This window comes from Gavia stellata, chromosome 16, assembly GCF_030936135.1.
Source record: "Gavia stellata isolate bGavSte3 chromosome 16, bGavSte3.hap2, whole genome shotgun sequence".
Taxonomy (NCBI): Eukaryota; Metazoa; Chordata; class Aves; order Gaviiformes; family Gaviidae; genus Gavia; species Gavia stellata.
In genome coordinates, this window is record NC_082609.1 from 10006834 (window position 1) to 10012833 (window position 6000).

Consider the following 6000-nt stretch of genomic DNA (forward strand, 5'->3'; position numbering starts at 1 on the left):
AGAGAAAAAGCCCTGTTCTTCATGCTACGGAGAGACTGCTTCTTACATAAGCATTACCATATGCTTTAGGGCCCATCTCCAGGAGGGAAGGACCAGGCCTCCCCTCTTCCCACCTGACCGCCTGAATCCGGGCGCACGACACAGCTCCGTGCCTCACCCGTGAGGGCGTGCGGCGTCTGGCCACCAGAAAGAGGGTTAGGGGATACTTACAGCCGGCTGCGGAAAGCAGAAGGTAACGCCAGACCCCAGAGAGGGAGGGGAGCACCGCAACCTCCACCGCGAAGCCAGCACCTCGGTCACGACTGCAGCACGGAGCAACTCATCCTCTGGGCCCGAGTCAAGCCCCACAGCCCGGCCGAGCACACGTACGCATGCATGCAGGCGTGCAAACCCTACGACCCCCCCTCCGCCCCCCTCCACGCACACTCCCCAACCGGCGACTTATTTCCTGCCCGCCGCCTGCCAGGCGAAACTCTCGCATTCATCCCCGGCGCTGCAGAACGCCCCTCGCATCCTTCCCCGGGCCCCGCGCAGCTCCGCCGCCTTTGAACTCTAGTAACCCCCTGCAAAGCTCGCTGCAAGCAGCGCCGGCGGAGGCGGGGGGGCGGTGGGAGGGGAGGAGGGGGGCGCTGCGCACAGGACAGGTCGGGGAAGCCCCGCCACACAAACGCGCACACGCGTGCAAGCAGCGGGGTGCGCGGAGGTGCGCCCCGGGCCGCGCGGGGGCAAGCAGCGGGGGCGGCGCGCGCCCCGACACGCGCGCCCCAGGGGTGGGCGGGGAGCGCCGCGGCGCCCTGAGGGGCGGGGGAGGGGCACGCGCGTGCCTGAGGCAGCGGGTGGGGGATCACCTGGACCGGCAGGGTCGCCGCCGCCGCCGCCTTCTCCTCCTCCTCTTGCTCCTGCTCCCCGGTTGGCGCGGCGGGGCTCCGCGCCTCACAGCGACGGCGGCGGCTCGGTGTCCGGCGGCGGCAGCAGAGCGGCTCCTCGAGGCACCATGGCCGCGCCGCGCCGCCTCAAGGCGCCGACACACCACGGCCCCACAGACGGGCGGCCATGGCCCCGCTGCTTGCGCGCGCCGCTCCGCGCATGCGCCCACCCCGCCGCGCCCGCAGCACCGCCCCGCGCGCCCGCCTGAGGCCGCCGGCGTCCGCCCGCGCGGGAGCGGTGGGGCGGAGCAGCTCTTCCGCCCCCGCGCTGCCCTCCGCGGCAGACGTGCCCCGGGGGGGCGGTGGGAAGGGAGCAGGAAGCGCTTTTTAAGTGGAAAGCGCCGTTTTAGATGTAGGAATTTGGCCAGGGAGAGGGCTCCCCGCCAGCCGGCGGGGCTCTGCCCTGAACGCCGGCGCAGCTCGGCGCCAGCCGCCCTCTGGCCACGGCCTTACCCTCTCCCTCCCTTCCGCGCCCCCGCCCCAAAGGCAGAGGTTTGGGTTTAAATTGCGCTGGGGGGCCGGGGTTTCAGTTTTGGTTTGGTTGTGGGTCTTCCCGGGGCGTGGAGGACTCGTCAGGGCAGCTGCGAGTCTGAAGGATGAGTCGCCAGAGTCGCCCGGCAAAACCTGAGGTGGCGTCTGGGCAGATGTTTAAAAGGCAGCTCTGCTATTTTAATAATACTCTGTACTGGCCTTGCGGAACACAAAATGCTGTATTAATTTCAAATACTAAGGTTGAGTCTTCTTTTTTCCAGTGCTGTACTGCAGAATCTATAGCCACCTTTGCTGCAAGATCAGCCAGAAAAAGAGCGGACTTCTTGTTCTTCTGCATTGCCATTTTTTGGCTGGAGACCTGTGCTAGGGGCAGCTCCCTCACACCACAGCCCCCCGTGCAGCAGCTCATGCTTCACAGCCTGCGCTCGCAGCCCCTGCAAGAGAAGCCTCACTAACATTTACTCATTCTGTAGAGGTTGCATGGGCAGGCCCTAGCACGCGTTCGGAAGTGCTAAGGAAAAAATCGTGATCCAAGAGAAGTAATGTTTTTTACCTTAATGTTTGAAAAATGACAAAGCCATGTTGTCTGGGACATGAAAAAAAAAACTTTGCTGAGGAATGAGGGAATACGCTGAACTGGAAAATCCTGTAGTTCACAAGGGTTGGGCTACCCAACCTAATAATTGCTTTTTTCCTTCCATCGCTAATGAGAAGTGGAGCATTCACAGACGTAGGTATTAACAACGCGTAGCCTCAACACAACGTCTTTATGATTAAAAGAAAGGGTTTGGGTGTCCATCCGCATTCTGCTTTGCAAAATGACTCTTGTCCGAGTACACAAAGGTTTTCCAAACACCAGAAGAAAAAGGTAGTTTGAATGTGTCTGTGTTAACTTTTATCAAAACTGTGGTAGGGCCCCACCCTGCTACAGACTCAGGTGGTTGTATTTGGCCTTAACACTGGACCTGTCTTCTCCCAAACTCCGGTCAGCCCAGAATCCATCAGAAAGGAGACCAAATGGCACAACCGACAGAGGTCCCCCAGATGGAAGCCTTTCTTCAGGCACCACAGAGGAGCTCAGCTTACCGATACAAATTTTCACAAGCTTCAGATTTTAACGCTATTTAAGATAACAGGCTTTTTTACTGTAAAGCTTTTAGTTTAAAGCTATCGGTTCATGCAAGAATTCCTAAACTCAGTAATACTTCTCTTTAGAAAGAACAAACAGGAATGTCCAGCCAAATGAAGGACATGCATATGCATGTGGTGATTACTCATAAGCACTTTGTGTTCTGGTCAGGCTTAGGAGGTTTATAGAGACCCTTCTGCATGGGGCTTCTCTGACCCACTGAGCTTCTCTCCTAAGAAGTTAGTTTCCTCCTTTGTCACTTAACAGGTCCCTGCATGACAGAGCTTGCAGCTCTTGTTTTATGCATATTTTTATTAATCTTGCCACTACCGCCTAATTCTTTTGTTGTATCTGGGGTAAACTCACTGCTCCAAACCCTGGACTCCTGCAGAGAAGGTGGGAAAACAACGGTTTCACCCATCTCCAGATGCCCCATTGTTCTGCCTGGCTCAGCCTACTCACTGCTGCGTCACTGCTCACTAGCACTTGCCAGTACCCCACTTCTTATCACAAGAAGTACAAACCAGCTGTCATATAAGGCATAAGAATTTCAGCTTCATTTCTAGGGCCTGCTTGTCTTCTCATGCCATACATGGAAAGAAAACCACAAGTCACTTCTGTTCTTTGTGGGCTTGGTTCAATACTGACTGAGGCCAGGGGCGATGGTGCAGGATCTGTAAGTCCTACTGTCTCTCTTCAGTGCTGTTTCTGAGAAAAAAGACAGCAAGCAGCAGAGAGAGAAATACATGTTCACAACTGTAGACAGCGACAGGTATTTACAGGAGATGGAGTGGAAATCTCTGTTATTATTTTGGAAGTAATTATATCATGAAAGATTGTAGCAAATCACCAAAGTTCTCGCTTCAGTTTGCAAGCAAACAACAGGAACTGAACCCCACCTTTATTTCATTCTATCATCCCTCAGCATTTAGTTCTGAAAATGCATTACTTCACAAAAGCACAGGTTTTTCTAATGGGCAGATCAGGCGTGTGGCGTTACCACCGTCTTGTTCTAAAAGCACCTCAACTTTCTGCTTCATTTCTCTGGAATTTTGAAAAAGCCTTTCCCACATTTGACACTGGGTAGCTAAGAATTCTGAATTCAATAATTGTTTATCTCTCATTATTAACAGAGGCGTTTGGATCCCAAACTTTCAGTGATCAGCAACTGAGGACTGAAGGGGCCGCTATGGTGACATCTCATTAAAACTTTCAAAAGACCTTCTCAGAGTTCAGATAATGTGGAAGCTTGATTTGTCCATGTGGATGGACAAATGCCAGCCCCCCAAACTGCTTACAAACAAAATCCCTCGTAAGAATTCTCAAGAGCAGCAAAATACACTGACATGGAAGGACATCATATGCCTAAGGTGGACAAGAACATGGGCAGTTTTATTTGAAGCTTTTTATAAGCCATTGTTTCAAAAAATATTCATACATACATATGTAAAAGCAATGTCTCAACAAGTAGGTTGTCTTGCATAAAGTCAGGCAAAAGTTAAATAATGCAAAAATTAGGATTGCCTGCAAAACCTAGTTTGGTGCCTTACGTGTATGCCTAATAATACGGATAGCACCCAGCCCCCAAAGCCTTTGTGTTCTCTTCTTGCAATTTTATCCCATACACTAAACAAAGGAACAAATAAACTTTAATTCCTGCAGAAACACATACCCAGACACAGGAATTGGGAGCATTACTGGGTCCCACAATAGCAACAGAGCCAGTGCATCTCTTTCTCTGATTTACCTACTCTCACTCCTTAGCCCCATCGCAGAGATTCCCCTGCTTTTCCCTACCAGTGACCCAATTTCCTAAATTTCTCCCCGCCACTTAGCTTCTCATCGACCCTCATTTTTCCTCTCATTCACAATGCTTTTCAGAGCTTTTTCTAGCAATTCAGCTAGTTCCAGTTTCCCAATTTCATATTTATTTTCATTCTCTTCAGGAAACCACTTCTGCAGTATCTCTGATAATTACGTATCTCATACGATTACATATATTCTTACCACTTTCATAACACTGGAGAGTGCTGACTCCAAACAAACAAACAGCTGCTGTGATTTACCACTCACCTAAAAGAAAGCCGTACCAATTTCTATGTTGAGAAGCTAGAAAGCTGTGTGGTGATGTAAGGAAAGTGATGAATCAGGTTTTGTTCAGCGAACAAAAGCATCACAGTTCTCTCCCAAGATCCCTTGCCAGTGGAGCATAATCTCGAATACAAAGAATCGAAGTAAATAAAATAAAAATAATTGGGCTGAATAGTGGCAGAAGAATAACAGTTGCATTCAGAAAGTGGAGAATCATATGGTATACTGGTACAAGCCTCTGGTATTTATAGCATCTCACAATGCCAACATTAATTAAATAATCCTGAAAAAAAATCCTGAAAGGAAACAATATAAATATTATTCTAGCCTCCACTTTACTGATAAGGAAGCTGAGACAGAGACTTAGTGTATTAGCGATAACTTGAGAATGTGTTTCATTTCAAACTTGAGACATTTCCATCTCTCCAGCTGAGCTGCCAGCTACTAAAGCACACCACATTATCGAACACTAGAAATGCAGCTCTCAGTGTTTTGCCCGGAGTCACACAGCGACTCAGAATCAGAGCTTGCATTCAAATGCTACAGTTCTGGGGCACAGTGATGGCAGTGTCCAGTAAACCATGCTGTCTGTTGTATTACATTTAAGTGGTCATGAACAGCACAGAAGGCTTGCACACACATCTGCCCTGGGCTGGAACCACTTGGATGGCATAGACTTGAAGAGTTTGACGTTCTCAGACATCATTGCTTTTACTGCCTGCTTAGAACAAATTATAAAACAGAGAAAAGGGACTGGGAAAAAGTAAGGAAATAGTAAAAAGAGCCGAGAGGGGAAACCAAAAAGCATAAAACAGATTAAGAGTACAATACACTGGTATCAAGCTGTATTTTAAGGATTCTTCTATTCCTAGTGGAGAATGGGCTCTGCTGTAGATTTTTTCCTAACATAGGTTCAATTTAGAAGTGGGGTACACAGACTGGTGCATATTCAAATTAGTTCTCTGAACCAAAAAGCAATTTGGAAAAAAAAAACCAAGTTGCAAAACCTTGAAATCTGGGATGTTGGCCCATTCATAGCCTGTATCACATTAACATCTGCACTAACTCCCCACCATTAAAGTCACTGAATATACAAATATTTAGCATCTCTCAGCCCTGCAATGTCATCACTTTTTGCTTTCTAACTCCTTAGATCACATAGAGATGTGATCTAACCTTTCTCTTAATTCTTAAAGCAACCTTTTGAGCTTTCCACACGGTTTTCAGCTTTAAATTATGATTTTAAAGGATTCTTACCTAGCATCCCCCAGAGCTGCTAGCAGGAATTTTGCTCTCTTACACGTAGCATGAACAGCAATTTAGGAGATGAGCTCCTAGGCTTCAGTAGTTATGCACAGGAGC

General features: G+C 49.3%; 1 protein-coding gene across 1 annotated transcript in view; it reads right to left on the bottom strand.

Moving 5' to 3' along the window:
* Positions 1 to 231, bottom strand: part of RNF145 (ring finger protein 145) — a 45832-nt gene extending 45601 nt beyond the window's left edge. Inside the window, exon 1 of the mRNA XM_059825244.1 lies at positions 211 to 231. The gene's annotated coding sequence lies outside the window, so the exon portion shown is untranslated. The remainder of the gene's footprint in view (positions 1 to 210) is intronic.
* Positions 232 to 6000: the final 5769 nt, after the last annotated feature.